This window comes from Felis catus, chromosome D3 (assembly GCF_018350175.1).
Source record: "Felis catus isolate Fca126 chromosome D3, F.catus_Fca126_mat1.0, whole genome shotgun sequence".
Classification (NCBI taxonomy): Eukaryota; Metazoa; Chordata; class Mammalia; order Carnivora; family Felidae; genus Felis; species Felis catus.
The window spans coordinates 77,226,901-77,251,734 of NC_058379.1; the positions used below are offsets into that span (position 1 = coordinate 77,226,901).

Sequence of the window (24,834 nt, forward strand, 5' to 3'; positions counted from 1 at the left end):
GACACCAAGTCACTTTAATTTTTTTTTTTCAACGTTTATTTATTTTGGGGACAGAGAGAGACAGAGCATGAACGGGGGAGGGGCAGAGAGAGAGGGAGACACAGAATCGGAAACCGGCTCCAGGTTCTGAGCCATCAGCCCAGAGCCCGACGCAGGGCTCGAACTCCCGGACCGCGAGATCGTGACCTGGCTGAAGTCGGACGCTTAACCGACTGCGCCACCCAGGCGCCCCCCAAGTCACTTTATAAAGGAGAAGGAGTCCATTTCACCACCCAATAGTAGTTTGGTTTGAAGTGCGCCCTTGCAGCTTGTCTGTGCTTTTGTTTCCTTGCAGCTTGTCTGTGCTTTTGTTTCCTTGCAGCTTGTCTGTGCTTTTGTGTATGGGGACAAGGATATAACATGCGAGGGCTTCCAATACTTTCCAGGGCTGGCAGTAGTGAGACGAGGGTCATCATTCTTCAAATCTGGCTTTCCCAAAACCATACCGGTCAGTATGCTCACGGTTCGGCGTGTGTTATTTGTTTTCAGGATGCTTCCTGCACAGCACTCTAATATTGGCAATGTAGTATTGCCTTCTAAAATAAGTTGCAATGGGGGCGGCTGACTGGTTCAGTTGGTAGACCGTGCGATTCTTGATCTTGGGGTCGTGAGCTCGAGCCTCACTTTGGGTGTAGAGCTTACCTTTTAAAAAACTAAAAGTTAGGGGCGCCTGGGTGGCGCAGTCGGTTAAGCGTCCGACTTCAGCCAGGTCACGATCTCGCGGTCCGTGAGTTCGAGCCCCGCGTCGGGCTCTGGGCTGATGGCTCAGAGCCTGGAGCCTGTTTCCGATTCTGTGTCTCCCTCTCTCTCTGCCCCTCCCCCGTTCATGTTCTGTCTCTCTCTGTCCCAAAAATAAAAATAAACAAAAAACAAAAAAAAAACCCTAAAAGTTAAAACATTTTAAAAAATAAGTTGCAACTGGGGCTCCTGGGTGGCTCATTTGGTTAAGCGTACAACTCTTGGTTCCGACTCAGGTCATGATCTCATGGTTCACGTTTCAAGCCCCGCATCGGACTCCGTGCTGACAGTGTGGAGCCTGCTTGGAATTCTATCTTTCCCACTCTCTCTGCCCCTCCCCTGCTCACTTTCTCTGTCTCTCAAAAAAAAAAAAAAACAAAGAAAAAAAAAAAACAAAAACAAAACTGAATTTTGTTCACTCCAAAATCACCTTTCAAAAAAGCATGGAAATTGAACATCACCAGTTATTTAGAATAAAGTACAGTGTGTCTGCACCTGAAAACAGTTGATTAGCAGTGTTTCTCTGCTGGCATTATTTGTCTTCGCTTACCTGGATTTTTCAGTTGTTATAAAGGAACAGATATTATATAATTTTCAAATATAGACATACACATTGACTAATATAAATATGCTAAGACTCAATAAATTTGTACTTAGAACACATTTTTAATTTTCATAAATGCTATCAAGTTTAAAAATGCACAGGACTTCATGCATTTTTTAAAAGAGATTTTTTTTTTTACGTTTATATATTTTGAGAGAGCAAGCCGGGGCAGGGGTGGGGGTGTGTAGAGCGAGAGAATCCCAAGCAGGCTCTGCACTGTCAGTGTGGAGCCTGATGCGGGGCTCAAACTCACAAACCGTGAGATCATGACCTTGGCTGAAACCAAGAGTCAGATGCTTAACCAGTTGAGCCACCCAGGTGCCCCATGCATTTTTAATTTTTTAATGTTTATTTTATTTTTTTAATTTACATCCAAGTTAGTTAGCATATAGTGCACCAATGATCAGGAGTAGATTCCTTAATGCCCCTTCCCCATTTAGCCCATCCCCCCTCCCACAACCCCTCCAGTAACCCGTTTGTTCTCCATATTTAAGAGTTTTTGTCCCCCTCCCTGTTTTTATGTTGTTTTTGCTTCCCTTCCCTTATGTTCATCTGTTTTGTACCTTAAAGTCCTCATATGAGTGAAGTCATATGATATTTGTCTTTTTCTGACTAATTTCGCTTTGCATAATACCCTCTAGTTCCATCCACGTAGTTGCGAATGACAAGATTTCATTCTTTTTGATTGCCGAGTAATACTCCATTGTGTGTGTGTGTGTGTGTGTGTGTGTGTGTACACCACATCTTTATCCATTCATCCATCAATGGACATTTGGGCTCTTTCCATACTTTGGCTATTGCTGATAGTCCTGCTATAAACATCAGGGTGCATGTGCCCCTTCGAAACAGCACACCTGTACCCCTTGGATAAATACCTAGTGTTGTTGCTGGGTCGTAGGGTAGTTCTATTTTTAATTTTTTGAGGAACCTCCATACTCTTTTCCAGAGTGGCTGCACCAGCTTGCATTCCCACCAACAACGCAAAAGAGATCCTCTTTCTCCGCATCCTCACCAACATCTGTTGTTGCCTGAGTTGTTAATGTGACCCATTCTGACAGGTGTGAGGTGGTATCTCATTGTGGTGTTGATTTCTATTTCCCTGATGATGAGTGATGTGGAGCATTTTTTCATGTGTCAGTTGGCCACCTGGATGTCTTCTTTGGAGAAGTGTCTATTCATGTCTTTTGCCCATTTCTTCACTGGATTGTTTTTTGGGGTGTTGAGTTTGATCAGTTCATTATAGATTTTGGACACTAACCCTTTATCTGATATGTCATTTGCAAATATCTTCTCCTGTTCCGTTGGTTGCTTTTTAATTTTGCTGATTGTTTCCTTCGCCGTGCAGAAGCTTTTTATTTTGATGAGGTCCCAATAGTTCATTTTTGCTTTTGTTTCCCTTGCCTCTGGAGACGTGTTGAGTAAGAAGTTGCTGTGGGCAAGGTCAAAGAGGTTTTTGCCTGCTTTCTCCTCGAGGATTTTGATGGCTTCCTGTGTTACATTTAGGTCTTTCATCCATTTTGAGTTTATTTTTGTGTATGGTGTAAGAAAGTGGTCCAGGTTCATTCTTCTGCATGTCACTGTCCAGTTTTCCCAGCACCACTTGCTGAAGAGACTGTCTTTATTCCATTAGATATTCTTTCCTGCTTTGTGGAAGATTAGTTGGCCATATGTTTGTGGGTCCAATTCTGGGTTCTCTATTCTGTTCCATTGATCTGAGTGTCTGTTCTTGTGCCAGTACCATACTGTCTTGATGATTACAGCTTTGTAATACAGCTTGAAGTCCACTGTTGAACAGCATTTTAAGTAAATGGTTGGCTGATTATTCCTACATTAATAAGTCGCTAGCACCAGGCTTTGACTATCTGTCTATCTTCATTTGAGAGAGAATCCCAAGCAGGCTCCACACTGTGGAGCGCAGAGCCCAGCATGGGGCTTGAACCCACAGTCTCTAAAGATGAAAGTCACAGGTCACATTCCAAGCATTTCTAAAGGTGTTGACCTAAAACTCAGTAATGTTGCTATATTCGGCTCAACAGAGTTCTGACAGGGAGAGGTGTTAAAATATATTTAAGTCTTTTCATTACTCTGTTACAAAGATTTCTTGTCTTCCCTGAAGACTGATGATACACAATGTATCTGATTTATACTCTGTACACATGTGTGTATATACATGCGTCCCCCTTGCTGCCAGACTTGGGTTTTGACACTTTTATCTGACCTCGCCGTCCTCCGTCCCGTGCCCCAGCTTGAGTAAGTGGCCCTGTCCCCCTCCCAATTTCCCATCCTCACACCTGAGTCTGGTGGTTTCCAAACTGTTCAGAATAGCTTGTCCCTGGCAGGTGGGACGGGGGTCCCCCTCTTTCTGTTTCATCCAGAGCATCTGTACTCTTATCCGTTTACACCCCGCCTTTCCAAGTTACCTTTGGCTTGTGTAAAAAGTTTCTCAGTAGGGGCGCCTGGGTGGCTCAGCGGTTAAGTGTCTGATTCCTGGTTTCGGCTCAGGTCATGATCTCACAGTTCTTGGGATCGAGCCCCACGTCAGGCTCTGCACTGAGCACAGAGCCTGCTTGGGATTCTCTCTCTGTCCCTCCTCTGCTGGCACACGCACTCTCTCTCTCTCTCAAAATAAATAGACATAAAATGCCTATCTTTCTTGGTAAAAATCAGTGGATCTCATCTCTCACTAGACCCCACCATTGCTTGGGGACCTTCTCACACACAGCTGTTTCACATACCAGCTGGGTGACTTGGGCAGACTACAAGGCTGAGAAAGTAGGGAAAGAAAAAAAGTCCCACTGAGCTGTGAGGGTGTCTCACTTCCCCGTTCAAGGGAGGCGTTCAGGAGGCCACCGAGCAGATACAGGCAGACTTGTTTCACTGTGCGTCACACATACTGGGTTTTGTTGGTTTTGTGTTTTTTTTTTTGTTTTTTTTTTTTTTACAAATTAAAGGTTTGTGGAGCGAGTCTGTAGGGATCATTTTTCTAACAGCATTTGCTCATTTCGTGTCTCTGTCCTATTTTGGTAACTTTTGCTCTTTCAAACTTCTTCCTTCTTATATTTGTCACGGTGATCCGTGGCTGATCACAGATTACTGATTATGATCTGCTGGAAGCTCGAGTGACGTTTAACATTTTTTAACAAAGTATTTTTTAGTAAAGGCATGCACAATTAATTTAGACATCATGCTATCGCATGCTTAATAGACCACAGTTAAACATAACTTTCATCTGCACTGGGAAACCAAAATGTTCATTTGACTCACGTTATTGCAATGTTCGCCTGATGGCAGTCATCTGGAGCCAAACCACACTATCGCTGAGGTATGCCGATACTGACTAGGAGTTTTGGCAAATAGCACAAAACCTGGCCCTCAGACCGACTTCGTCATTCAAGATGTGGCTTCCTGGTAGTTGTTATGAACAAGGCAAGATGCCATCCGACCCGTCCCTGTTTGCATCAGTTACTGCTAAACACGGATTGAGTTTCTTAAAACCTGATGCGACACGTTGGTGTCACCTGACCTCCTTGCGGCCCAGGGACATATATGACTTTGAAGGGCACAGTGACATTCCCATCCACTCGGCAAAGTGCGCTTGTTGCGGGAGACTACGTGGTGTCCCTCGGGGGTCAGCATGCTGATACCCGCCCTCCCTCGTGGCACACTCAGGCAGAAGGAATCTAGTCCTGAAATCCTTGTTGCGCTATATGCTAACCTGGATGCGAATTTAAAAAATAAATAAAAATAAAAATAAAGGGAGAAAAAGGCCAAATCACCATGGAAGGCATTCAGGTCAGTACAATAGGAACATGGGGAGGCAGTCCCACGAATCCAGTAAGGACACCAGGCCAAGATGCCCCAAACATCCATGCCATCGGCCACCCCTGCCAGTGACCCGGGGGGCCTCCAGGCCGAGGTCACCTCTGCCCCCGACAGCACCGCAGGGCACCGCGGCCGGCTGCTGCCCGTGCCTCTTCTGACAGGTTTCTCTTTAGCAGCAGAAATACAGTTGGTCGGCTTGCAGACTCGCCCTCATTTGAGGTCTGACCCGTGACGTCTCGATGTCAACGTGTGACTCTCCGGGCTGCGTTTTCCCTCTCGCGCACAGGTTCTGGCCCGTGGCTGGCAGCATGTGAGCAACGTGGGCCAGCGGAGAGGGCTGAGGGCCGCAGACCCCGCGGCGGTTACTAGATAGCATTGACTTTGTCCAGAGACTGACAAGTATGTCCCCAAACGATGTAGTAAGGAAGATTATTGGTGAGATCCTGCCCGGCGACATGGCATAGCCAGCTCCCTGCAGGTGAGAGATGGGAGAAAGGGATGTCTGCTTGGGGGGGGGAGGCGGGGGCATGGGCAGCTGACTTCTGAAGCGCCTCTTGGGGGCTCCCGGGTGGCTCAGTTGGTTGAGCACGGATTTGATCACGATCCTGTGATTTGTGAGTTTCAAGTCCCGCACGGGGCTTGCTGCTCTCAGCACAAAGCCTGCTTCAGATCCTCTGTCCCCTGCTCTCTCTGCCCCTCCCCCGCTCATGCACGCGCTCTCTCTCTCTCCAAAAAAAAAAAAAAAAAAAAAAAAATTTGTTTTTAATTAAAAAAAAAAATAAAACACCTCTTGGCTCACACTGCATGAACGCTCTCTGATCTGGTGCTATAGGCCCTGGGGTCCCCGACCCCGACCCCCACCCCGGACTCCAAGCCGCCTGGGCCTCTCCAAAAATACCCTCTGAGTGGGGACAGCCCGGCAGTTGCAGGACCGACCCCTCCAGGTTTCACATCCGGTCCAGAGGACGCAGTACATGCCCCGGTCATGCTGCTCGCCGGGCTTTGATGCCGGGCTTTGATGCCCTCAGATGCGGGAGGGCGGGTCTCCACAGTCCCAGGGGTTGGTCCCTCATCCCCTGGAGGGAAAGCGCTTGGGAGAAACCCTTTGTTTGCACAGGCACCAGCAGACTCGTGGAACAGGCCTCCGAGTCCTCTGCATCTGGGTCCGGGGCCACCGCAGGCCGCTCCTTGCCGTGGAGGAGGACCAGCAGAGAGCCGGACCCCTGGCACTCCAACACCCGAGGAGGAGCCCGGAGCCCTGGTGCAGGCGCCGCCCGCGGTGGAGAGACTGGAAACGCGCTTCCGGGAAGCTCCGCACCCAGGGTACTTCTTCATAAGCCTGAGCTGCCGGCCCCCACCCCCACCCCCTGCCCTCCTCCACCCCACCCCTGCGTGGTACACCTGGGGGCCGCAGGTGCGCCCACGGTGCAGGTGCGCTCGCCAGCACCTGCAGGTCTGCTGGGCGGCCTTCTCCTCGCAAGCGTCGTCCCCCTGCGGGCACCCCCCAACCTGAGGTCCGGGACCCCCCCCCCCCGGCGCCCCGTAGCAGGCAGTTGGGTTCGCCACTAAGATAAGCTGGTTCCGACGCTGGCCTTCCCCTCCGTTCTCCGTAACCTGCTGGTGACGCTTCGTGCTCCCAGGGTCACAGTGTTTACGCTTCGCATTTCCAGCCCCCTCTTTCTCCCTCTGCACGAGACTTTGGACATCTCGAGCTACTCGAATCCTTCTAACTGCGAGAATCTTCTTGGTAGAAAGGAGATCCCACCCAGAGAGAGGAGGCAGCGTGGGAGGGACTGAGAGGGCAGCGTCCCGGGGTTGGACGCCTGGTTTGCAGCTCACCCACTGAAGCCTCCACTTTCTCGAGGGCGGACAGCACTGTGTGCCCCGGGATACCTGTGAGCAGTAAACAAGGGGCCCCGGTAAAGACCTTAGCTCGGGCAGGATATAGTAAAAACTCGCTAACTGTTACCAACATGTTCACCCAAATAAAGTGGGTCACCCATTGGGTTATTTAACTAGAGAGAAAAGAAAGGTGTGGTGGGTGGAATGGTGGCCCCCCAAAAGATAGCTTTACCTTCTAACCCCCAGACCCTGTGACCCATGACCCTGTTTGCAAACAGGGTCTTAGCAGATGCACTTAAGGATCTGGACAGATCATCCTGGATCAGGGTGGGTAGGATGAGATCTCTAGGAGAGATGGCAGAGGGGAAGACAGGGTGCGGCTCGAGGCGGGGGTGGGGTGCGGCAACCACAAGCCAGGGATCCCTGCAGCTCTCAGGTGAACCAACCCTCAGGTGGCCCCAGCCCCTACCTGCCTTCGGAGGGACACAGATGGAGAGGAGGCCCAGCGGTTCCTGAGCTCCATCCGCTTTGTGGTCCAGAGCCTTCCCTCCAGTCACTCTTTGGCTGCAATCTCTTGCGCCCCCTCCTGGCCCACGGAGAGAAGTGCGGCTCCTCCTGCACCCGCCCCCCCCTCCCCGCCCCCACCCCGAGCAATGGAGATAATCGGGTGAAATGAGAGAACCAGGGAACCTCAAAACTGAAGACAGAAAGATGTTTGTAAGAAAAAAAATTTTTTAATGTTTATTTTTGAGAGAGAAAGAGAGAGAGAGAGAGAGCGCTCGCGCAAGTGGGGTAGGGGCAGGGAGAGAGGGAGACACAGAATTTGAAGCAGGCTCCAGGTTCTGTCAGCACAGAGCAGGATACAGGGCTCAAACCCACGAGGCGTGAGATCATGACCCCAGCCGAAGTCCCACACTCAGCCAACTGAGCCACCCAGGAGCCCCTGTAAGAGAACATTTTCAAATAGTGCATTCTTGGCCTCCATCTTGAAAAACAGTGTGAAACCTTCAGCACTTGTCCCAAAGCCTCCTGCTCTGCCCTGTGCCCTGTCATCGTTCTTGGTAAATTCAGCTGGGTGTTGCTGGCCTTCCCAGCCTTCCTCATCAACAGAGACCATTTCCTGCAACCGAACCCACACCTCCCTGGAGCTATCCTGGGCCTTGTCACCCCAGAAATTCGTTTAAACCTTCTGCTGTCTGATCCAAACTTCTGTGCTCAACTCACCTCCTGGGATGTCCCTTCAACAGTAATTTTTCAACCTAATCCAGATTGCTCATGTTGGGGGTGTCTCTAACTTCATTCCCAGCCTCTCTTGACTTAACCTTCTTCCTTCCTTCCTTCCTTCCTTCCTTCCTTCCTTCCTTCCTTCCTTCCCTTTCCTGTCTTACTCTGACTCTTGACAACCCCCTCTATTTGCTCGCCCTCCATTTTTTTAACTGGCAACACTCAACCCCAACCATCTTCCACACGCACTTGCTTTCTATGAAGACCCTTGTTCCTCCTGCCACCCTCTCCCTCTTGGCTGGGAGCTTGGCCTCAGCCATCACTGAGACAATGGAAGCCACCCCAGCCATCACTAGCATACTTCCATATACCCCCACATTTGTCTTTCTCGCTGTTATGACAGAGGGCCCGGCCCCCTCCTGTCTAATCCCTCCACACAGACTCAGGGGCCTGCCATCTTGTTTCCTCCCCCAGATGTCATGCCTTAAGGTATTTCTTCTTTCCTACATTATCAGCATCTTTCTTTTACACAAATTATTCTCAAAAACAAAAATAAATAAATAAATAAATAAACAAACAAACAGATTATTCTCGTTGGCATACAAACTCGCCATCAGAGCCAGCTTCGTGGGCATAGACTTCCCCAACACTCGGGGCCCCATGCTTGATTCAGTGGTTTACTGTCTGCTGTCTCCATCTTGAGATCGTTAAAAATTTTTGAAGGAGGTGCCAAGGCTGTCTGTGGTTCTATCTCCAATTTCCCTTCCCGTCCCCTCCCTACATAGAAAGAATAGCCTGGGGGAACTGTCTCTCCTTCACTCTCCTGAGCTCCTCAAGTGTCCAAATCCCACCACTTTTCTCCTGAAACTGCCCTTGTCAGAGTCACCATTTGGTCAAATTCACTGACAGCTTTTCTGTTGTCATCCCTGAAGACCATTTCCAATGGGTCTTCCTCTTTATTCTCCATTCTATTACTCTATTAATTATTTTTCTGGCACTTTCCTCCATCCGTAAGTGCAGCATTTGTAAGGATGGAATTTATGTATTTCTTTCGTCTCTCTCCACTAGATCCTAGGCTTTGAGGGCAAGGATGGTGTGAGCCTGATGCCTGATGTAATGCGTAACACACAGAGGGCTTTCACAGATGTTCACCAACTCAACGAATGAGTGAATGAATGAATGAGCAAGAGACTTAAAGATCTTGATAAGAAAATTCAAGTGATCAGTAATACATAAACTCAGCAGGGAAACGTTTAAAAGCTGAGAAGACCTGGGGCACCTGAGTGGCTCAGACGATTAAGCGTCTGACTTCGGTTCAGGTCATGATCTCACGGTGTGTGAGTTCAAGCCCCGCATAGGCACGGAGCCTGCTTTGGATCCTCTGTACCCCCCCCCCCTCTCTGGTGATCCCCCTCTTGCGCTCTCTCTCTGTCTCTCTCAAAATAAATAAATAAACTTTAAAAAGCTGGGAAGATCTGACGGGGTGACAGAAGAAGAGAGGCCACATACCTGCGTCACCTGGGAAGGAGGCCAGCCGGCTTAAAAGCAGTGCTGAGAGAGCTGGAAGGAGGGTGGACGCTCCCAGAAGGTGAATGCTGGCAGGTAAGATTTCAGAGGCAGTTCTGAGTCCAGACTAGTTGGGGGGGGGGGGCGGCAGGGGACCAGGGGCATGGGTGGTTTAGCTAAGCTGGCAGTGAAAGTCACCGGAGTCAGGACATCGGAGGCTGCTGGGTAAGTGGCTTGCATGAATATTCAAGCAACCAGATTGCTAACAGAGGTTGGGGTCAAAGGAACGACTTTGCCAAGATATTCGACAAATAACGGCCGGCACGTATAAGGTGCCTACTATGCGCCGTGTGCTCCTCCAAGTGCTTTCCATATGTCCTGTCGTTTTTATGTTAACAACAACCCTACACAGCATGCTATTCCTATTGCCCCTGTTTTGTGTTTATTATCCCCAGTGTATCATTGAGACAAGAAAGGTAACAACCAGATCAAACCGCTAGCCAGTGGAGCTGACCCGGGAACCCGAGCTGCCTGGCTTGTTTGAAGGACAAGAAGATGCCAGACACAAGAGGAGGTGATGTCGATGGCGAGCACGGAAAAGAAAGGAAGGCAGAACCGGATGGTGAAGGGCTTTGTATTTCGTGCCCTTCTGTACTCGCCCTCCAGACAGCTGGCGGACTTGGCGGGAGGTCAGACGGGCGGCCCGGCAGGATCACATATTAATTCAGACTGGCTGCGGGGTCGGGCGGGAACGGCCTGAAGGCCATCTTGCCAGATGGGGTCCGACAGCACTTAGAACTCTGTTTGGGAAGGAGAATAGGAGCGTGTGGCAATGGTGGAAAGACAAGCAGGTGACAGGGCACATCCTAAAGGAACAAGCAGAGTAAGGCCGCACCCCCCTGGGGAAGCTGGGAGCCACAGCCCACCCCAGGGGGACAGCTGAAGCTCCCCGAGCCCGAAGGGGAGAGACCTCACGGCTGGAAATGGCTTGCGATGAATAATGCCGGTCTGCATCCCCACCGTGTGAGTCGGACCAGTGAGGGATGCTGGGCCCCAAGCCGAGGAGGGAAGGACCAGCGGAGAACCTGCATGAGGGACCCACGGGGTCCCCTTTGGGCCTGCAGCTCCCCACAGGCCTCCTGGCCCTGGTCCTGCCTCCTTCCGGCTGAGTCCTCGGAAGGCCGTGGGCCGGGACGCCCAGCAGAGGGCAGCACAGGCCTGAGTTTGTCCTGGGCGCTCCCACCTGGAAGGCGATTTGGACCTTCCCAGTGGAGATGTGGGAAGACGCAGGAGGAAGCAGTTTTGCATTTTTACTTGAATGACGGGAAGCAGGGGGGCGGCTAGAGGCCAGAGAGCCCGAGGAATGCAGGGGGAGAGGCTGCCAGTCCAGAGATATTTGGCAGCCGGGCTCAGCAAGTGGTGGGTCCTTCTCCCGTCCCGTCCCGTTGCTCCCACGACCCTTGAGCCAAAAAGGGCAAAGATGCTCAAAGGTTTCCCTTCTGGGCGCGGGCCACCTGCCTCTGGACCCCCTCCTGCCTTGAGGAACAGTCAACATATGCCCACGGGCAACCCCTGTCCAGAGGGGTCAGGACCCAGAAGCCGCAGTCCCAGCCGGGCTCCGAACCCCCGCCCCGCCCCGCCCCGCCCACGCAGCGAGGAAAACACAGAAATGCTCCCGGAAGGTGCCCTGGAACACGTGACTCTGGACTTGCATGAACCTCCTAAAATTGGATGTCAAATCACCAGTGAAGGCCCTTACGTCCCTCCCACTCCACTTTTTGGGTGGGTGTGTGTGTGTGTGTGTGTGATCGTGTATATTTTTTTAATTGTAGTAAAATATACCTAACATAAAATTTACCATTGTAACCATTTTAAATGCGAACAGTTCGGGAGTGTCAAGGCACTCACGTTGTCCCCACTCTCCGTTTTTATTGGGACTTTTCATATACAGAGCCTGAGGCACAGAGAGCGATCCTCAAAGAAAAGGCAGAGATCTGGAGAAAGATTTTGCTGAGAAAAACATGCAAGGAATCCAAGGTGGGTATGAGAGGCCTCTCAGGCTCTTACGCCTGCCTGTACGAACTTTCTGGGACACATCGGCCCTGGGGCTGGGGGTGCCACATCTGATACATCTCGGTGTAAGCTCTCCCCACCCCACGCCTTCCCGGAGGGATCCCTGCCCACGTCCAGAAACGGGACCAAAGGCCATTCCAAACCCTCTCAAAAATCACTTTGAAAATAATCTGTGCCGTACGTGAGAAGCCATTATGACAAAAAACAATTCTAAGCAGTAAAATGCCTTAGATATTTGGCCTTCCGTGAGCTACAAAGCTGAACACGACAGAACCTAAACCCCTAATGCTAACGGCTAATCTTTTTTTTTTTTTAATTTTTTTTAACCTTTATTTATTTTTGAGACAGAGAGAGACAGAGCATGAATGGGGGAGGGGCAGAGAGAGAGGGAGACACAGAATGGGAAGCAGGCTCCAGGCTCTGAGCCATCAGCCCAGAGCCCGACGCGGGGCTTGAACCCACGGACCGCGAGATCATGACCTGAGCTGAAGTCGGACGCTTAACCGACTGAGCCACCCAGGCGCCCCAACTAACGGCTAATCTTTAGGCCCCGTCTACGGTGAGCCTGGCACCAGGCTGTTTCTCAGTCAGGCCTTTGCCATTAGCATTCCCATTTTATGGACAAGAAAACTGAAGCCCAAGGGCCGCCTTGCTCAAAGTCACAGAGGAAGTAAATGGATCCTGGATTTGGACCCCACACCCTGGCTCCAACGACACAGCCTAAGGACCCCGCCTTTGACCAATGCCGACGCTGGGGGCTGGAAGACAGCCAGGAGGGGGGCTGGGGGTGTTCCTGTCCTGGGGGAGCTCAGTAATGTGAGGAAGGGTGAGTCCCCTGTCTTGGAACGACATCAGAGCCGCCAGTCCTGATGAGCCAGCATCGTCCTAAATCTGTCCATTTTTTCCATTTTGATTGGTAGGGATCCACATAAAAACTTTCACAAGAGGAATCAGTGCCACCACAGGGCTCACCAGTCACCTCTTTCCATTACATGCCTTAGTGAGAGGAAAAGAAAAAAAAAAAAAATGTCGCCAAAGGACCAGACAAAATCCAGAATGTTTCAACACTCCACCATGTCTTGAAAAGTGCTGCCCGGGGAAGACCTTCCTCAGCCCGTCCCTTCTTCTTCATTCTTTTTTATTTTATTTTTTTTTAAGTTTATTTATTTTGAGAGAGAGAGAGAGAGAGGCAGAGAGAAAAGGAGACAGAGCATCCCAAACAGGTCCCACGCTGTCGGCTCAGAGCCCAACGTGGGGCTCCGTCCTATGAACCGTGAGATCGTGACCTGAGCCCAGGTCAAAAGCCAGATGCCTGACCGACCGAGCCACCCAGGCGCCCCCCCTTCTGCTTCCTTCTTGACTTTTCTGCCCGCTCTTTAAGAACTTGAAGCTGAGAGCGCCTGGCAGGGGGCCAGTCCAGGGAGGTTGTGTTAGCCCTCGATCCAAAAGGGCAGAGAGAACAGAACAGGAAATAGGGACGCGATGACGGTCTATTTTCCTGTGCTTGGTTTTTTTAAATGCATCTTGGCTCCTCTATTTCAAGCTAATGATGGGTGGAAAAGAAAGCGGTTGGAAAACGGTGTTATTTCAGGTGCACCAGGCAGCTGAGCCCACTGTGATTTTAATTAACCTCCCCTTTCTTTGGCTCCGCGAGTAGCTGACCTTCTCCCCCCCCCCCCAACCTGCACCCACATCATTGTCACTGGGGTGGGGTCCTGGGGAGGGACCCAGCAGCTACTCGAGCTGTGACAACCCACGTCTGTTGGTTTCTCATCACCCGGCTGTACTTAACAGAACAAAAACTACAGCCTTCAGTGGCCCCGGGGTGGACCGATCCGTAGCTGACGCACGCACTTCCCTTTTCCCCTTTGTTACCGATCTGTTCGCTGTTTTTTATAGATGGGGCCTGATGTCATTTGTGTGTACGAGTGGATAATATTTGAATGTACTTTGAGATAGTATTTCAACGGATATGGGGTGCGAAAAAGACAAAAAACAAACCCAAATCGACGAAACGTACCGAGAGTGTGAAGACAGCCATGCCTGCTGTTCGGATGGCCGGGCTGTGCGCCGATCTTTCCAGTACTGGTTTTTCAGGGTGTCGCCTGGGCTCAGATTGCCGCAGGCAGCAGGTGCTAACTCTCTCCCGTGCCTCCCCAGCCACCCCTAAAACGAAGTATGTGTTGGGGCACCTGGCTGGCTCAGAGCACGTGACTCTTGATCTCGGGTTGTGAGTTCGAGCCCCACGTTGGGTGTAGAGATTACGTGAAGAATTTTAAAAATTTCTTTTAAAAAAGGGTGTGCCCTCTCTCCTGCACATGCCCCCCTGAGCCTCCCTCCAGGAAGTGTCTCCAGCGAGGATCCTTGTCCCAATAATTATCAGCTAAACTGAACAGATGTCGTCTGGGGGCGAAATTGCCCCCTGTCAGGAATAGCTGATCTAGTGGTCGGAAGCCGAGCATGTCGCAAAATACTCTACCGTGTACAGACCAGCCTCTACAACAAAGTTATCTGTCCCCAAATGTCACTAATGTCGCTAGTGCTGAGAGCCCTGCCCGGTCTCACCCGGCGTAGAAACTCAAGTTTCTATGTTTTGCGTCTTAACGAATCCCTATTTGACACACCCCTCAGTAAGATTTTTCTTCCCGATCAATGGATTCAAAGAGCTGTATGGAAGGTAAGAGCTTTGAAGAGGGAACGTGTGTTTATCTCTCCGGGGGGGGGAGGGTGGCAGGGAATCAGGCCTGTGGGCGACCTGACCAACGGGTCCAAGGAAGCGTTGGCCGTTGTAACCTCAATGCTGATCCACGGACCATGGTTTGTAAAGAGTGTCCCGCCAGGGTGCCGCCTGGGTGGCTCCATCGGTTAAGCGTCCAACTCTTGGTTTCGGCTCAGGTCTTGAGACGGAACCGACAGCGCGGAGTCGGCTTGGGATTCTCTCTCTCTGCCCCTTCCCCGCTCGTGCGCGGGTGCGTGCGTGCACGCTCCCTCTCTCAAAATAAATAAATAAACGTTAAGAAGACAAAAGAGTGTCCTGGTGGGGACTTCCAAGCCACAGGACCAGGAGACAAGGACAGCAGGAAGTCGTAAGCGCTCACGGCTGCTACAACGCAGGGGAGTCCGAGGCGTCCGTGTGCTCAGATCAGATCTTAGAATCCACTACTAGATCTGCCAACGGGACAAGTTTGTGGCCAGGACCATCTTGGAGGTTCTAGGATACGTGAACCAGCTTTCTCTGCTTTGAACTCTTACTTTGAACGTGGTTCTCTGGCAGAGCAGAAGGAAATGCTCACACTTGGCACATGGGGTTCCCATCAGGGTTCCTCTTACTAACTCGAAGCCAGAAACGGTCTCATCAGAGATGGTCCAAAAGAACTTGATGTGCTCTGGTTGTTACAAAACCTGTTTTCCATTCCCCACGACTGCGCTGGCCAAGGGCAACACCTCGTCAACCCGAGTGGCCGGGCCAGTGGGTAGCTGAGCTTCCGAGGGCTTTCTCTGCTTTCTGGAGGAAGAAGCTTCTGCTGTGCCAAGGTCTCACCTCCCTTGGCTCGGGAGGGTCCCAGGAGTGACCTCTCGCAGCCAAGGTGGCGGACAGGTCACACTTCAGAGCTCCAAAGGGCGACTCATGGGTGAAAAATTCTGGAGCCCTGGGACTTAAGAAATTGATGTTATGGAAAGATGTCCATATTACAGGAATCCTTCCTTGCAATGTCATTCGGTCTCTCCTCCCTGACTTCCCAGTGTGGGAGGCAGAACAGCAGCCCAAGAATTGTCCACGGCCTAATCCCCGGAACCTGGGAATGTGCGCGTACATGGCCAAAGGGATTTGGCAGATGTGACTAACAATGGAGAGATTGTTCTGCGTTATCTGGGCGGCCCAGTGTCATCACAAGGACTCTTACAAGGGGAGCACTAGACATGAAAGGAGAAGGCAATGTGTGATGGAGCAGAGATTGCGAAGGATGCTTTTTAAAGATGGCGGAAGGAACACAGGCAGCCAGTAGGAGCTCGAAAGGCAAGGAAACGGGTTCTCCTCCCACCGCTCCCTGCAGGTGCTGGCGTCCCTATCATCACTCCTATCTGTGTCCCCCCCTTGATGTTCTCTTGACACTCATTGTAGCCTGATTCCACCTGTCTTCACTCGTTGGGACGGAGAAAGGATGAGGTGAGCCCTCCAGGTCTCCTCTCTGTTGTCCTGCTTACAGACTAACCCAGAATTATTTTTCAGAGCTTGATTCCTTCCCTGCGTTCGGGGCGAATGAGGCGTCTCCCCTACCTAGCACTCACAGCGCAAAGCCAGGTTGTGTCCCAGGGAGTTTGACTGCTCCAGACTTTGGAGGGAGGGCACTTGAAGAACTTTCCAGCCTTTGGAGGTGGGGGGTGGGCATTTGACTCCACTGCCACGGTGCTCAGATTAATGATAAGCCTGTATTGCGTTCCCTGGCCAGTCACTTCCAGGGGATTTTGCAAGGATCCACGAGCTAGGATTTGGAAAGAGCTCCGTGGACTCCTACATAAATAAAAAGGCTCACAGGTAGTGATCGTGATGCCCTGTAGGGAGTCCTCTTAAAATCCCAAAGCACCGAGAAACCTGCATTGCTCCCGAGTCATCGATACCTGATGCACGCGTGCACGTGGCTCTGTTTCTACCTGGTACGTTCATAGCTGCAGTTACAGGCCACTCACGATGTACCAGGCAGTGAGTGCCGCTCGTGGTGTTCACTGTCTCGTGGACGTAGGGAGATAAGCTGTGACCTGTGTGTCGCATTCCTGGGAGGAAAACAAAGCCCCCCCCCCCCCCACGTGCTGACATCTACCCCGACGTCGCCAGCAGCGGTAAGAGCCCCCCTGGCTGTGCAGTGCCGGGCACAGGGTGGGAACACGGGGCGTTGCACGCGGATGGCGTTTCATACAAGTGTAGCAAAGTGAGAGGAGCCATTAGTGGAGAGACCACGCTTGAGCCAGAGAAGCACAAAGAGAGGATATTGACAATAAAGGGCCGGTGGCTCTTCTGGTAATTTACAGATTTTTTTTTTTTTAACGCACAGTAGCGGACAGTGGCTGGAATCAATTCCTGCAGTCGAGCCTTTGCTTCGCATATCTCTGCTCCTTGAGGCTGTGGCCTCCTTCCCCCAGTAAGCACCATGCCAGGGTCTTAAGACGCCGGGAACTCGGAGTTCTGTTGGGAGGCTGTTTTCCTGACTGTGGTCTCCCCGGCCTACAGCCCCTCCCGGAACGCTCTAAAGCACTTCTCAGAAGCACATTCGTGGTTTGGCTCACTTTCTGAGAAACAGATAGGAGGGTGAAGAGGGACTTTCAACTGTGGAAAACCAGAGCGAATAGGCACAGAATGGTACAACTTGTGTTATGTGTTCTCCCGCTAAGGTTTCGAGGCGGCTTTGCATGTAAACAGCCACCAGGTGGCACTGTTATTCTCTAAAAATGCTACAGAGGGTGTGTGTGTGTGTGTGTGTGTGTGTGTGTGTGTACACGCACGTGTGTTGGGTGAGAGACAACCTCCCTCCCTGCCACCCTTCACCCCCACCCCCTCCTCTGTCATCCGTCTTTTCCATTCTTGGTCAAAAAGTAGCCGAGAGGAGCCAGAAAACCCAGCACAGACCACAAAACAGATATCACATCAAAGACACTTCCCCAGATGCCTTGGGAAGAACACTGAGGCCCTTGTGCCCCTCCTTTGTGCCCCTGGCCCTCCCCGGGGGCCCAGACAGGATGATGGGGCTGCACTCCCGTGGGGTCCTTCTAGCTCCAAGAGCACTCCAAACGGAACGAGGGCCTCAGAAGAATAATTCCATGTCGGCTCTCCAGGCACATTTCCTATCAGACAATCTGGATCTAAACGACACATCTGTAGGGAACGGTCCCCTTCCTCTAAAATCCCACCAGCCTGGGAAAACCCACCTCCTCTGTCTTTGTGTGAAGCAGTCCTCCCCAGAGGCCTTAGCACTGCGGCCTTGCCCGAGAACCTGGGGAGCAGGCAGGGCTACGGGCCCCGCACGGGAGCCTCAGGAGCATCGCATTCACCGCATTGATCTTGTCCTTTCTCCATCTGCTTAATAGGCACTAAAAGCCGCCACCGAAGGACTACCTAGCGGACCGCCAGTGCATCGACATAATGGACTCGTCTCCGTGGAACAAACCGCTAAGGACTCAGGTAAGGCAAACCATTTATAAAACTGTCACGATGCAGGGGAGGCGGTGGCTGCTTTGGAAAGGGCTCACGGGTTGCTGAGCGGTTTGGTGTGTTGTTTTTTTTTAAGTGTATTTATTTATTGGGATGCCTGGGTGGCTCAGTGGTTCGGCATCTGACTTCGGCTCAGGTCATGATCTCACGGTTCATGGGTTCAAGCCCCGCATCGGACTCTGTGCTGCCAGTGTGGAGCCCGCTTTGGATCCTCTGTTCCTCCCCCTCTCTCTGCACCTCCCCCTTTCTTGCTCTCTCTCTCTCAATGGAGAGAGCAAGAAAGGGGGAGGTGCAGAGAGAGGGGGAGACAGAGAATCCCAAGCAGACTTCATATTGTCAGTGCAGAGCCCGATGCAGGGCTCGATCTCACGAACTGTGAGATCATGACCAGAGCCAAAATTAAAAGCCAGACGCTTAACCCACTGAGCCACCCTGGTGCCCCGGGTTGCTGAGTGTTTGAGTTCAAATCCACACTGCAGCGTCTAACTGGCTGGGTGACCCTGGGTGACCAAGTTACAGAACCTGCCTGAGCTTCTAGCCTTACGTCTGTGAACCGTAATAATAACAATCTGTGCACTGGTGTATTGTGAGCTGTGGTGATAACCCAGGCACATTCCCAAGGTCAAAACATCAACGGCCGTATTCCTGTGCTTGCTGTGTCCCAAGCACGGTGCTCCCTGCTCCACACAGGTGGGTTTTCTTCATCGTGCAAACAGCCGCCCGTGCAGAAGTCAAAAGCGGAGCCCAAGCGTGTCGGTGCTGTGCGGGCTTGTGAACTGTCTGAGCACAGCCAGTCACAGGCAAGACGCTGGCCCAGGGCTCTGGGTCCCCCTGGGAGAAATGAACTGGGTTCGGTTCATTTGCTCCAGGTTGAAACAATGGTCCCTGAGGAAACAGCATCAGGGGAATTACTGAAAACAGCAAGGTATCCCTCTGAAAAACACATTTCTTTTTTTTTTTCTTCAATGTGTTTTAAATTTACTTTTGAGAGAGAAAGAGAGAGAGTGAGATCAGGGCAGAGGCAGAGAGAGAGGGAGACACAGAATCTGAAGCAGGCTCCAGGCTCCGAGCTGTCCGCACAGAGCCCGACGCGGGGCTCGAACTCACAGGCTGTGAGATCACGACCTGAGTCGAAGTCGGACGCCCAACCGACTGAGCCACCTGGGTGCCCCAAAAGATACTTATTTCTACGGGACTTAATTAAATCACGTTGTCACATTTTTATTCCTTGGGTACGGTCTGGAAGCTTTTAGAAGGGTTGTGTTGTGTTTTTTTTTAATGTTGATTTTTGAGAGGGAGAGAGAGAGAGAGAGAGAGCACAAGAGATGGGGGGGGGGGAACAGCAGAGAGAGAGAAAGGGACAGGGGACCCAAAGCAGTCTCTGCACTGAGAGCAGTGACCCAGACGCCAGGGTCGAACTCATAAACCCTGAGATCATGATCTGAGCCGAAGTCAGACGCTTAACCAACTGAGCCACCCAGGCGCCCCTGGAGCGGCTGTGTTTTTAGATCTGGAAGCTCACGTGTTTAAGTACCGAGACATCTAAAAATCACTAGTGACAGAACCCGTCCAACGTCTGTCTCCTGTCTCGTGCCTAGTTCCCAAAGTGTGCTAATGTCTTTAGGCCTGGATGGCTTTCCTGACCCCCTCGAGGCCAGCAGAGCCTTTATTGTCCTGACGGAAGATTGCACCTGGAAAGAGAAGGGGAGATTTTCATTTGTTTTTGCAGCGTGTGTGGTGTGCGTGTGAAGGAAATAGAAGCCAAAGGGGAAGAAGGAATGTGGGAGAGGTGGACGCACCGTGGCAGAGTTGGAAAAGGCTTGAGGAGAGGGGGACACGCTCACAACACAACAGAGGCGAAGGGCCGCTTGGGTGGCTCAGTCGGTTGAGCCTCCGACTATCGGTTTCCGCTCAGGTCACGATCTCACGGTTCGTGGGTTCGAGCCCCGCATCTCGCTCTCAGCTGACAGGGCGGATGGAGCCTGCTTGGGATTCTCCGTGTCCCCCTCTCTCTCTGCCCCTCCCCTGCTCTCTCTCAAAATAAACAGACTTAAAAAGAAATGCTAAGAAGAATGCTTCGCCTGGTCAGGAAATGCCGGGTGTGGGGACTGGGGGCTGTAGGGCAGGCCCCGCCACCAGGCAGGGTTGTCAGGGACTGGCCTGCCCCTCCTCGTCATCGTCATCGTCATCGAAGGGAAAGATGTGCACCCTAGAACTCTTTCTAACGCCTCTTCTCCTAGCTTGTAGCCCAGCCTGACTCTGCCCTGATTTTCAGCACCCAAACAATGACCTCTGTTATGCCCACAGACTCCCCTCTGGCCTTCTCCGCCCTGGGAGGCGCTGGGGACCCTGAAGAGTTGCCCTCCCCTTCTGGAACCACGGGCTCTAAGGTGTCTACAGCTTCCACGAGCTCTGAGAAGGGAAGGCCCTAGAAAGACCCGGCGCCTCCCTTCCTTCCCCCACGGCTTGCTTTTCCCAGCCGAGGCCCTCCTCACAATGGAGCCCGGCCAGGCCCTGTTGCTGAGGGAACCGGCGGCAGGCCCAGCCCCCTTCCCCACAGAAATAACCAGAGGAGAGGAGCACGGGATTGAATTGCCCTAATCTCCAGGCTTCAGAGGAGGCTGGGAGCCTGGCCAGCCTGGGGCGGCAGCTCCCCACTGGCCTTGAGGAAGCCGGAGTGCAGGGGCCTGGCCCTTACCTCTCCCTCCTACTCCACCTTCACTTCTCTCTCCCCAGCACAACCCCAGCCCCCCCCCCCCCCCCAAGGGAGAGACCACCAGTTTTCCTTCCCTGACACAGGAAGGGAGGGCCAAAGCCAGCCACTGCCCGGCTTTCCCCCCCTCACCCCGTCTGATCTCCCCGGCGCTAGGAATGAGGGAGGCGCCAGCGGCCCTAATGAGAGATGCAATTTTGTTTGGTTCTGACTCATTGTCTGCAGACGTTGGTGGATAAGAATCAGACCACCCTCTACGGGCAGCTGAGACGTTGCAGACACAGGTAAAGGTGTGTTCCATCACACCCGGCCGGGATGACGCCTTCGGCGTGGCCTTCGAGGCCTCCCTTCGATCCTTTGGTTCAGGGGCGTTCGCCCCGAAGTCAATGTAGGGTACATGGGTCACCTTAAAAAAATACCCACACCTCGGCCCCCTCCCACCTGAAAATGCAGACTTGGTGAGTCTAAGGTGGAACTCAGGAGAAGGGTTTTGTTTTTTTTTTTCCTAAATTTTTTTTAAGTTTATTTATTCATTTCGAGAGAGACAGAGAGACAGAGACAAAGAGAGAGAGTGGGGGGAGGGGCAGAGAGAAAATCCTAAGCGGGCTCCACACGGTCAGCGCGGAGCCCGATGCGGGGCTCGAACCCAAGAAACGCGAGATCATGACCGGAGCTGAAACCAAGAGTCGGTCACTCGACCAACTGAGCCACCCAGAGGAAGGGCTTTTAAGTGCCCAGATGATTGAAGGACACCCTCCGAGGCCCCCTGCCAGCTGTTTCAGACATGCTATTGTCAGCACGGTTTTCCTGACATATCATTTATACTGCTTTACAAAAAAATGTTTTAAGGAATACACAAGCTACTTAGGACATTTATATAATACAGAAAAGTTTAAAGAAGAAAATTCATCTCTAAACCCCCAACATCCAGAGTCAGACATGGTTAACATTTTGGGTTATCTTTTTTTTTTTTAATTTTTTTAATGTTTATTCATTTTTGAGAGACAGAGCGTGAGTGGGGGAGGGACAGAGAGAGAGGGAGACACAGAATCCGAAGCGGGCTCCAGGCTCCGAGCTGTCAGCACAGAGCCCGATGCGGGGCTTGAACCCACGAACTATGAGATCACGACCTGAGCTGAAGTCAGACGCTTAACCGACTGAGCACCCGGGCCCCCCTTGGGTTATCTTTAAACAAGTGTCATTTTAAAACAATGTCGTACAGCGGATGCCGCTCTATGCCCTCCTTTCATTCCCTGGCAAGCTGACTGGCGGGAAGGGCCTCTTACATGCCGCTGGACAACGTGTTGATTGGCAATGCTTTCAGCAGGCTATTTGGCATGAGTATCAAGAATATTTTCAAATCATCACCCTTCAGCCCACTAACTCCGTTTCTAGGAATCTGTCTTCAAAGAAATATCAGATGCGTGCAAAAATTTATTTACAGAGACTTTCGTTCCAGTGTCGTTTACCAGAGCCAAAATTATCAACCTCGTAAATGTACAAAATGTATGGGGAGTGTTGTTTAATAAACCGTGGTTATTTGTGAGACGGAATACCCCGTGATCGTCAAAAATCACGTTTTCGAAGAATGTGTGCTGGTGGTGAAAATGTTCCTTTTGACCGTCCCTCCGCGCCCCGGGACGCTTGTCTTATAGCAACATCCTTCTGATTCTACTGTAAGCCTTCCGGATGCTGTGGGACCAGTGGTCTTTCCTCTCTACATCCCCCGCAGCATTCATTCTCTGTACCAAATGTTTTGGTAGTTCGCTTTTTTTTTTTTAATGTTTATTTATTTTTGAGAGACAGAGAGAGACAGAGCACGAGCAGGGGAGGGACAGAGAGAGAGAGAGGGAGACACAATCCAAAGCAGGCTCCAGGCTCTGAGCTGTCAGCACAGAGCCCGACACGGGGCTCGAACCCACAGACCGCGAGATCGTGACCGGAGCCGAAGTCGGAGGCTCAACCGACTGAGCCACCCAGGCGCCCCGACAGTTTGCTCTTTTTATGACTATTTATTACGTATTACTTCCACTTGCTGTCTTTCGTGGGTGTGTATTAGGAACGCATGTCACGGGTCCATGTGTGCATGGATGTGCACGTACATGGATGTGTAAGACAGAGAACTCAGGACGGTAAACCCACTGAGGGCATGGGCCACGAGCTCCACATCTCTGTCAGTTCTTCAGTTTCGGCTTGTCTAAATCCCTCTAAACTCCTCTTCCTCGATTCTGTTCCAATTCCACAAATCGGTGTTTGAGGATATACAGTAAAGCGTTGGATTGCGAGGAACTCGTTCTGGGAGTCTTCTGCAAGACGAGCACACATTTCTAATGACTCGATAAACGAGCGATGTCTTGCAACACGAGTAGTATGTGAGGCCGAGGGTCACGTGATCACAACTGAGCCAATGATTCTTGAAATTCACTTTGATATACAAGTGCTTAGGATTACCAGCATGTTTCTGGAATGGATTATGTTCGCAAACCAAGATTTTCCTTGTACTTCCCTCCCCAAATAGGCTCTCCTTCCTGCGTTCCCTATTGCTATGGTGGTATCTCCTTTGGGCAGTCAGATTCAAATTTCCGGAGCCACTGGCCATCTCATCCTAACACCGTTGGGTTGTTTTTTTTTTTTAATTTTTTTTTTTCAACGTTTATTTATTTTTGGGACAGAGAGAGACAGAGCATGAACGGGGGAGGGGCAGAGAGAGAGGGAGACACAGAATCGGAAACAGGCTCCAGGCTCCGAGCCATCAGCCCAGAGCCCGACGCGGGGCTCGAACTCACGGACCGTGAGATCGTGACCTGGCTGAAGTCGGACGCTTAACCGACTGTGCCACCCAGGCGCCCCTGTTTTTTTTTGTAAGTCTTTGCATGTGGCCTTCCATTCCCAAGGTTGGCATGCCAGACAGTGAACCTATCACTTTCCTCCAGAACAGCTAACTCTCTTCGCTGGGCCATCCACTTACAGCCTCTCGTCCCTTCAAACTACCCTGTGTCCAACCACTCATCTAAGTTATTTTTTATCCTGTCACCTCCACCCAGAAGCTTTCAGTGGCCACTTTTAAATGGCCATTATTAAAGTAAGTGCTAATTTATCCTGGCACATAGGTCCCTCTTTAATTCAATCCCAACCCACCCACCTTGTTTTTTAAATATGAAACAACTTCTTACTTGATATCCCTGCCTCCTGTCAAAGGAGGCACCGATCCCCGGATGCATCCTATGCACTGATCCCCGGATGCATCCTATATTCTCACAACTTCTCCTCTTGCCAGCTGGGCCATTTTGGGTAATTTGCACAACCTCTTCAATCTCGGCCCCTCATCTACAAAGTGGGGATAATACTAACAATATCTTCTCTAAAGGACTGTGGTGAGAACAAAGCAGATGAATGAATGCGACAACGGTCATTGATGTGTCCAGTTTCGCCACCGGGACAGAGGCCGGCAGGACAGCCCCCAGCTGCATCAGGGAGCATCAGCTGAGGTGGGTCCCTAAGGCAGGAGGATCTGTTTCCAAGATGGCTCCCTCATGGGGCTGGCCAGGTGGTGTTATTGGCAGAAACCCGACCGGGGCTATAATCCTGGAGCCCAAATGATCCTCCACTTGGACTTTCCATGCGGTTTCTTGTCAACTGGGTTCTAAGAGAGAGGCGGAAATTGGCAGTCTTCTTAAACGGTAGGCATGGAACTTACTAGCATGGCGTAGCCTCCATCATACGTATCTGTTAAAGCAGTCACGGCCCAGCCCAGACCCACGGTGGTGAAGGCATAGACGCCACCTCTCGAGGAGGGTGAGGTGCGTGCCTACTGGGGAGGCAAGAAGCCGTGGAAGCCGTCTCTTGAGACGAGATACCACCGTCCGGTCTTTGCAATCCCGTCTCGTCTAGTAGAGACACTCAACAGATATTAAACAATTCCTCAACTCTTATTTTTTTTTTTTATAAATTTTTTTAACGTTTATTTGTTTTTGAGACAGAGAGAGACAGAGCATGAACGGGGGAGGGTCAGAGAGAGGGAGACACAGAATCGGAAACAGGCTCCACGCTCTGAGCGGTCAGCACAGA

The 24,834-nt window shown here is 51.3% G+C and overlaps 1 long non-coding RNA gene across 1 annotated transcript; it reads left to right on the plus strand.

The window, feature by feature from the left end:
* Positions 1-14,877: 14,877 nt before the first annotated feature.
* Positions 14,878-24,763, plus strand: LOC123381452. The gene is made up of 3 exons (XR_006588458.1): positions 14,878-16,016; positions 17,930-18,023; positions 24,134-24,763. It is a non-coding gene; the product is annotated as an uncharacterized LOC123381452 (long non-coding RNA).
* Positions 24,764-24,834: the final 71 nt, after the last annotated feature.